This window comes from Lepidochelys kempii, chromosome 16, assembly GCF_965140285.1.
Source record: "Lepidochelys kempii isolate rLepKem1 chromosome 16, rLepKem1.hap1, whole genome shotgun sequence".
Lineage (NCBI taxonomy): Eukaryota > Metazoa > Chordata > Testudines > Cheloniidae > Lepidochelys > Lepidochelys kempii.
The window spans coordinates 27,966,441-27,975,362 of record NC_136395.1 but is presented as its reverse complement, the minus strand read 5'-3'; positions in this window follow the sequence as shown (position 1 = coordinate 27,975,362).

Here is an 8,922-nt window from a genome sequence, read left to right as displayed (position 1 = left end):
CTCCGTGTTTTAACTTTTTTGTTCCATAAATGCAATCATGAGCATCCCTCAAAGATACCCTGGCAGAGCAGACACAGCTGAGGCAGGACCATTCTCTTGCTGCTGAAATCACCTTCTCTGATGACCAAACAGAGTTTTGACGCATTGCAAAAGCACATGTTCCTTTCGGTGTTTGGAGTGCGCCTTGACAACGCAGTAATGAGCTGACATTCAAGAGGAAATAGCCCTCATAGCCCCTTTCTGGCTGTGAGGGTGCTTAGCCCAACTGCAGCGTTTGTATGGAAAGTGGTGTATTTTTTATGTAAATATTTTATAAGAGCACAAGCGTTTCACAAGAGGACTAAGAAGCTCACCCATATTTTAGCAAGAAGGGGCCTGCTCATTGAATCCCTCTTTTTTTTCTTTTACAAAGCCAACAGCAGAATGTCTCCCCGCCCACCCACCCCGTTAATCACTGGATTTATTATTATAATTAGGCATGATAACAGCAGCTGTTTGTGTGTTGCTCTCTCTCTCTCTGGGTGAAATTCACCCCTGGGTAGGGGCCTGTGGACGGTCTATGTGCCATTCCCCGTAGGACTGAAATGCGACTGAACGAGCACATAGGTCTGTTGCTAGCCCTGGGCCTGATCCAAAGTCCTTTGCAGTAAATCAAAGTTGGCTTTGGATCAGGCTCCCTCTTCACAGGGGTGAATTTCACCCTCTCTAGTCAATGGAGGCAAAGGCAGTGATAGCGGAGGGTGAGCGGAGCTAGGGGGAGGGGGTGATTGATTTTGTTCAGATGGTCTTGCTGCCATGCTGACACTGCTGTTCCTCTGAAACAACTTGCAAGTGTCCTCACTGGTGACAGAGGAAGAACTGTCACTCTAAGGGTTTTTCTTTTGTGGAGAAAAAGCATAAAACTGGGGCGCTAGGGTTACAGGCCTTGAAGGGAGGGTGCTGCGCAGGTCTGAAAGAAGAGATTCCTTTCTTCGCACACATGCCATGGCCTCAGGGCCCTGGGGTTAAACTCGAGTTAGCCAAAAACCTCCACAGTTCAAAATTTCAGGGGAAGTGTTTGGTGAAACGTCAACAACAAAGCAGCAGAAAAAAAATGTTGACGAAATGTTTAGTTTTCTGAGCAGTTCTGTACCTAGAGCCTGGGGCTGAGGTGGGAACAGGCTTCCCGAAGTGGAACAGCCTTCTGTTCAGCTTCTTCTTTCAAACAGTTTGGCTTGTGGAGCAAACCTCAGAAATGAAAAGGGTCCCAAAGCTGATGCTAAATTGTCATTGTAACAAGGCTGGTGCCAGGACAGCCTGTGTTCTGATCCTTCTGCGGCCTTGGGCAAATTGCCAGTCATGGTGCTAAGCACTCTGAGATCTCAGAGAAGGGCAAACTTCAGAGTGAGCACGCGAGAGACTCCAGAGGAAATTGCTCAAGGGAAAGCTGGGGCCGGGAGGGCCTGGAAAATCTGGATTCCAGTTGGAAGTTATTGTGGAAGCAGCAGTGTGGTGTCACGGTTAAAGCGGAGTTGAGATTTGCACTCAAAGCAGAGATTCAACAGCTTCATTTTATGTGAAATGTGCCCCCCAGATTCACAGCACTTACTCTGAATACAGAATTTCTGAGACTTTATAAGCGAATTGATTAATTAGTTTATGAGTTAAAAGTCATTTTACAGAGGGTCATTTAAGAAATGTAGCACTGGCTCTCTGGCGACCTTTTTGTCCCAAGTAATCTTAGTACCAGGATAATGTAGTTCCAACTCTCTGACATCTCATGCACTGGGTACATCTGAAGAATTCTTCTAGGATCAAAGGCAATTTTTGTAGTTATTTTTCATAACTGAACATTTCTCCTTCGTCAGGGCTGACAAATAATGTTATCAAACTGAGAATTCCATGAAGAACTGACCTCTTTCAAAATGGCTGCCATCTCTCACGCTTGTTCTCCATGGGACTGAAGCCACGGGGGCTTTTTTTGTATTTTAAAAAAAGGACATTTCCAGATAAAAACTATGTTAAGAAAACGTTAACTTTACCCGGTCATGTCATGATGAGGCAGGGGAGGGATGAAAAAAATCTAAATGTGTCTTTAAAAATCAGTTTAATCTAATCTGGGTCTACAACCTGCGGTATACATTAATCATAACTGTACAGTTATTGCCTGGTGTGATTGTGGGGCGGAGCTGGGTGCATGAGCCAGGCGTTTCCAGACTTGCTCATGTTTGTTTGGAACACTTCTTTTGGGGCTAACAGTAACATCCCTGTGATGTCTCCAGCCTCATGCTGCTGCTCTGTGCACTCCCCTGAGCTTCATCTTAATGTAGTTTTTATCTGAGAATAGGCATAGTCATTAGCCACAAAGTTCAAAGCCAGATTCACATTTTCCCTGTGCTCAGGATTATTCAGATTCTGGGTAGGTTCAGGCAATCTAAATCCTACTCCTGACACCAGCTTGATGGATGCTGAGACAATGATTTATCTGCACGTTATTTACTTCATCACGCTGACCGCTCCTGCGGTGGCAAGCGTGTACTTAGGTAGTGGGTGGGAGACTGAAGTTTGGGCCATTGTGAGCATTAATGGTGCCCCTTGCACTGTTATGGTCTAGTGCATGAATACACATTTTCCAGAGGAGTTGATAAGAAACATAAGCAGTGGCCCTTTTAAACAATAAATAGCACAACTTGACTAGATGCCCTGGCCTTGCTTGCCAAGCTGTGAGATCCACTTTAGGATGCAAAAGGCATTGGGGCAGCAAATAAGAGAGAAATGCCTTACCCTGTTCCTATGTATTTCTTTTCTTCATTTTCAGAGTGACAGCCCAACAGCATTCATGCTACGGTGACGTTAGCAGAATCACTGCTGCAGGGATGCCGCCTGCTTTGTGCTTTTCAGTTAGAGGCTGCCAGCAAGAGATCAAAAACTGGTTTTCTGTTGCCTCAGAACTGTGTCAGCTCAATGAGCCACCCAACCCTGCAGTGACTGAGTGCATGCGTCTAATGCTGTTCTGCACTTAGAGCATTAAATTATTGACAGGATGCTGCTGGTGAACCTGCAGCCCTTCTGACCTAGATACTCAGCGTCACTAAACCTGAAAGACAGGAGCCTCCGAAATGTCAAATTTGCTGAAATATTCATCTCGTAAATACAGGCAGCATGGAATCGTCAGCGAGGTCACAGCCCTACGTATTTACCGGTGTCAGATCCACCACTGAGCAGGTATTAGTCACAGCCACTTTATTCAATCCACAGACAATAGCAGGAGAAGGACACACAGGGCTGAACTGTCTTCAGGTTACCCAGGCAGCTTGCACACGTTACTGCTATGAAGGGCAAATACTTGTGTCGCCCTTCTGCCTGTCAGAGTTGGCAGCAACCAGGGCCGGGTTCAGTATCTAGGGGTTCCATTCCACTAACACAATGCAAAACCGGCTCGAGCCCCCACCCAGTGACCTGGGACAAATATATACCACCCCCGCTGGGCGCCTCTAAGAGGCAATACTTCCCCTCTCGCAAACACAGAGTCTGAGTGTAGCAAAAGCCTTTTAATAACAGAGAGAAACAACGTGGCATTATGTTGGGGAAACATCACCAACAGGATTCATAACACAACCCATGAGCAAAAAACCCACCCCAAGCAAATTGGGGCATGTTCTTTTCCTTTGGTTCTTGAATCCAGCAACCCAAAAGTCCCAAAAACCCAAAAGTCTCTGTCCCTGGTCAGTGTAGCACCAGAGTTTGAAAGTTTATCTGCAGAGTTTTACCTCCCAAACTGGGTGGAGATGGGGGGGGGGGGTTTAAGGGGCACCTTGCATGGTCCAAAGCGATTGCCCCACCTCTCCATGGGGCCCCGCTCTGCTTCACCAGCCATCCCACAAATTGCTCCGCTCTGCCAGCCTCCCCCATGAGCTGCTCCAGTCATCCCCGCAAACTGCTCTGCTCTAATAGCTACTCCAACTGTCCCACGAACTGCTCCACAATATATCTTATATAGTTGATGGTGAGTCCCCCCAGCATAACAAAAGGCCAAGTACAGTTCCACTGTCCTTGATTCACATAATCAGGATAAATAACAATTTATTCTTCCTGCCCCAATAACAGAGAAACTGGGGATCCCACAGCAGCCAAAGTGACTATTTGGGCAGCTATAGCCTCATGCTAGGTGGGGTGGGTGTGCCTATGCAAATGAGATCAGCCTCTGAAGTTCTTTTCCACAACTTGCCACACCTCACCACCAGATGTCAGTGTGGAGTTCATCCTGACCGCTTACAAACTTGTATCTGTCCCAACAGACTTGTAAGCAGTGTCAGGATGAGCTCCACCCTGACATCTGGTGGTGAGGTGTGGCAAGTTGTGGAAAAGAACTTCAGGGGCCGATCTCATTTGCATAGGCACACCCACCACGCCTAGAATGAGACCATAGCTGCCCAAATGGTCACTTTGGCTGCTGTGGGATCCCCAGTGTCTCTGTTATTGGGGCAGGAAGAATAAATTGTTATTACCCTGATTATGGGAACTGTGCTTGGAACTGTACGTGGCCTTTTGTTATGATGGAGGGATTCACCATCAACTAAGTAGCACTCGCTAGGCAAGGGTCATGGGTTCCAAAACTGTGTGAATGGAGAGAGGCTGGGGACAAGTATTAATACTTGGTGGCATGGGCCCCTGGTGAGGGCCTTACATGCTGATTGCACTTCCTCCTCTCTCCACTGTGGAATATCAGAGCTAATTTTGATTTCATTAGAAGTCTAGTTATAGGCTGCTGAGCTGACTTTGGGCTGACAGTGCACCAGCACTGGGGCTCCCCTATTATAAGCTGAATTCACCTAAGAGCTGAAATCACTGAGTGTTGTGTTAAGTAGTGGGGGAGCCTGAAGATATATTGTGGAGCAGTTTGCGGGACGGCTGGTGAAGCAGTTCGACGCGGAGCAGTGTGTGGATGGCAGGAGCTGCTTGTGGGCCGTGGAGCTGAGTTCGTGGGGCAGCTGAGCGAAGGAGTTCGTGGGGCGGCTGACGGAGCGGAGCGCAGCTGAGCGAAGGAGTTCGTGGGGCGGCTGGCGGAGCGCCGCTATGGAGCTATGGGGCGGTCAGCTTCAGATCACGTAAGGTGCCTCTTACCCCCGTCCCATTTCCACCCAGGTTGGGAGGTAAAGCTCCGCCGATAAACTTTCGAACTCTGGGGCTGCCCTGACCAGGGACAGAGACTTTTGGGGCATTGGACTTTTGGGGTTGCTGGACTCAAGAACCAAAGGGAAAAGGGCATGCCCCAATTTGTCTGGGGTGGGGTTGTTTTTGCTCATGGGTTGTGTTATGAATCCTGTTGGGGGTGTTTCCCCAACATAATGCCACATTGTTTCTCTCTGTTATTAAAAGACTTTTGCTACACTCAGACTATGTGCTTGCGAGAGGGAAGTATTGCCTCTTGGAGGCGCCCAGCGGGGGTGGTATATATTTGTCCCAGGTCACTGGGTGGGGGCTTGAGCCGGTTTGCATTGTGTTATTGGAATGGAACCCCTAGATATTGAACCCGGCCCTTGTTGCTGCCAACTCTGACGGGCAGAAGGGTTACAGACTGAACCTCAACATGGGCCTACTCTGAGCTCAGCTCCCATCCACTTGACAAGGACTCATCTCTGTGTTTGTACAGTGCCTAGCACAATGGCGTCTTGGGCCATGCTGCAGTTGTTTCTACACTTCAGAGCCAATGTGAGCATGGCCCCCCAGTGTCGACACAGCGTATGCCGACAGAGGGAGTGTTTCAGCCCACACAGTACCACCACCACCCCGAATGACGTGAGCTACACTGGCCACAGCTGTGTCTGCACTGCAGGGTTACTGGCCTAGCACTGTCGGCTGAGTGCGATTTTGTCACACTCCTACCCGACAGAGCTATGCCAGCATAACTTTGTAGTGTAGACCAGGCCTACGGCTCCTAGGCGCTATGGTAATAGAGATCAGATTCATACTAATCCATAAACTGCCCAGGCTGCAGCGTTACATAACAGAAGGCTGTACAAGTAAATAAGCATTAATCCTGAATAGTGCACATAACCATCACACAGACATCAGTATCCTGGAGCAAAGTCCCAGGGGAGGGGTTCCTGGGTGACCTGACCGTATGTGCCTGGAACGGTGCCTGGTTGCATTCACCTTTGGAAAGGTCCCTGGCAAATGCAAGGTTTCTAAAGGACAAGGCAGAACTTTCTTCCTATAGCAATAAAACCCCAGATCCGTTTAGGAGCACTGAGGAGAAGATACATATGTGGGGAACTCATCAGTCAGGGGCTACCTCATGCAGGGACAGCAGGATCTGCTCTCCAGAATATCTAAGCTGCCAAAAAGATCATGGAGTGAGACAAGTCAGCCCCTGGTTACCGAAAGCACTAAAAGAACTGTCTATTTCCATGCAATCCTCGGGCACATCCTTCACCCTAAAAGATATAAGGAGAAGCAATTACGTCAGGAACATGATTCCCATCCTTCCCCAAGAATCACCAACTCTGATGTGACCATGGCTTTCACTGAATCCCATAATCTGATGCCTGCCAGCTAATTGTATGAACAACTCTCAATCTGTCTGATCTAGCTACCACCTTCTGATTCCCCTTTGATGTTCACAGAGTCCTTATGATGAAAGCCTCATCCCCTGGAAACACGTAACTAAAGTCAGGTCTTTTGCAGCAGTATAAATCTGAAGCAATTCCATTGAGAACAATGGGTTTACTCTGGATCGACACGGGTGGTGCTGGAATTGTAATTTGGTCTGTCACAGGTTTGGTGATATCTGACTGCTTGCTGCAGTTCCCACCAACATTCTGCACATCAGGCACCAAGAGAAACAACTCCAACGATCCTCGCCCTGTGACAGCCACGAAAATCTGCGGCTTCCATACTGTGACACCAGCTTAATGCTCTAACCTCTTTTCATTGCAGCCTTCATAGAGCAGGAGAAAAAGACTTAGTGGAATGCCCTTCCAGCTTGAAGCAGGAACTCCAGCGGTCTATGAGCACTGCACCTGTTTTACAAAAAGAAAAGGAGGACTTGTGGCACCTTAGAGACTAACCAATTTATTTGAGCATGAGCTTTCGTGAGCTACAGCTCACTTCATCGGACCTGTTTTAGTGTCCCTTCCTGTGCCACGATTCGTGCCGGCAAGCCCTTTATAGGGTAAGAGCTCGTCTCAAGAAACATGAGACCCCATACTCGAATCCTGGCTGGTGCTGATAAAGGCCTGTCTGCACTTAGTCATCTGCCAGTGCAATGCCCAATTCATGAATTGCTACTTGGAAGCACTGTGGCAATTTTGGCTCTGTAGGGTTTGTTGCTGGAACATGAAAACAAAACTAATAATGAGTAATAGAAGATTAAAGCCACCTCAATGTGTCTAGGGAGCTATACTGTCAGGGCAACCCAGGAGACCCGTTTGGAGCTGGCCCCTTGATACCAGCAGCAGACAGCACCATCATAAGAGGAACCCAGGGAAGGGAGAGCGAGGAAAGGTACCGGGGGAGGGCACCTGCTTAGGAATCCAGTCCCCACTGGGTATGCAAGAGACACTGACTGGGCCAGAGACAGAGCCTGAGTTACTTATCATCAACCGGTGGGGGAGGGGGAGGTATGGTCTGTGACAGCTGTTGTGCCCAGAGACCATGATGATGGGCAGGTATAAATCAGAGATGGGCCTAAATCAAAAGGCTGGCTCTGAAATCTGGGAGGGCTATGAGTCAGGAGATCTGGGTTCTGTTCCTGGCTCTGCCACGGGACTCGGTGTAACTGCCAGCAAGTCAGTTAACCTCCTCGTGCCTCAGTTTCCTCACCTGTGAAGTGGAGCCATTGCCTGGGGTCCTGTGGGGCTGCCTGATCTATTGTGTGGCAAGCACTTTGAGGCTGGCGATAGGAGGCTCTGTAGGGGCCATCTGCTGTTTGTTAGTAATGCTGAGATCAGGCTCAGACCCACAAACAGACTCGTTAATACTGAAAGGGAAAGACCACTTTCTCCATGGGAAAAGAGCCGGTGTGTTCCAGGCCTCCTGGGAGAGGCGATCCGCAGTAGTGACTCAACGCACTCCTCCCATGGTCCAGTGCTGCGCGCACCCCCACCCCCCAACCCCTCGCTCGAGGGTTCGTTCCACTTCAGAAATCTGCCCAAAGCTTCTGAAGGGAAATGTTAGCGTCTCCTACACCATGGTGCCTCTGGCAAGAACACTTACAAAAGAAGGCAGCAGAAACTGCAAAACGAAACAGACTCCCGCAATCGTCCGAAGGGAGAATTCGGTAGCAGTCACCTATCAACTCCTGGCAATTAAGGGATGGCAGATCAACAGTTATAGAACAGTGTCTTGAGGTCCTGGTTTAGCACGTATGTAGAGTATATGCAGACTAGTGCAGAAGAGGAGATAGTTAGCTAGTCCCGGGAGCTAAAGAGAGCAGGAGTGATTGCATCTGCACTAGGGGTGGGGTCTGGATTATGAAGACTCACAGCTTCAGGCTGGTGGTTGCTAGCTTTGCACAGGAATGCGAGCGGCAGACACAGTCCCGGGCGTGGTGTTCCTGACATGCGAACACTGCAGGTGCTGAGAAGTCGTGTCCCCCACCCCCGCCCAGGGGACAGGGCCGGGGGGGGGGGGGGGGGTTCTGGCCGAGTCCCAACCGACTGCAGTAGACAGTGGAGCGAGGCTGGAGAGCCCCTTGCCAAGCAGTCCCGCTCCCACAGAAATGACTGGAAGTTGATATGGCCCATCACTACGGGGCTGGGCCATCTATCCCGTCAGCCCTTCCCAGGGCCCCGTCTGGCAGGTCCCCAGAGCCGCAGCATGTGGGCTGTTCCAGCTCCAGACTGCTAAGGGGCGATATCTCAAACAGGGGCTCCAAGCATCACTCCTGTGCCACTGTGGCCACCAAAGCATCCAATGTCCCAGGGTCACAATGGCCAAAAT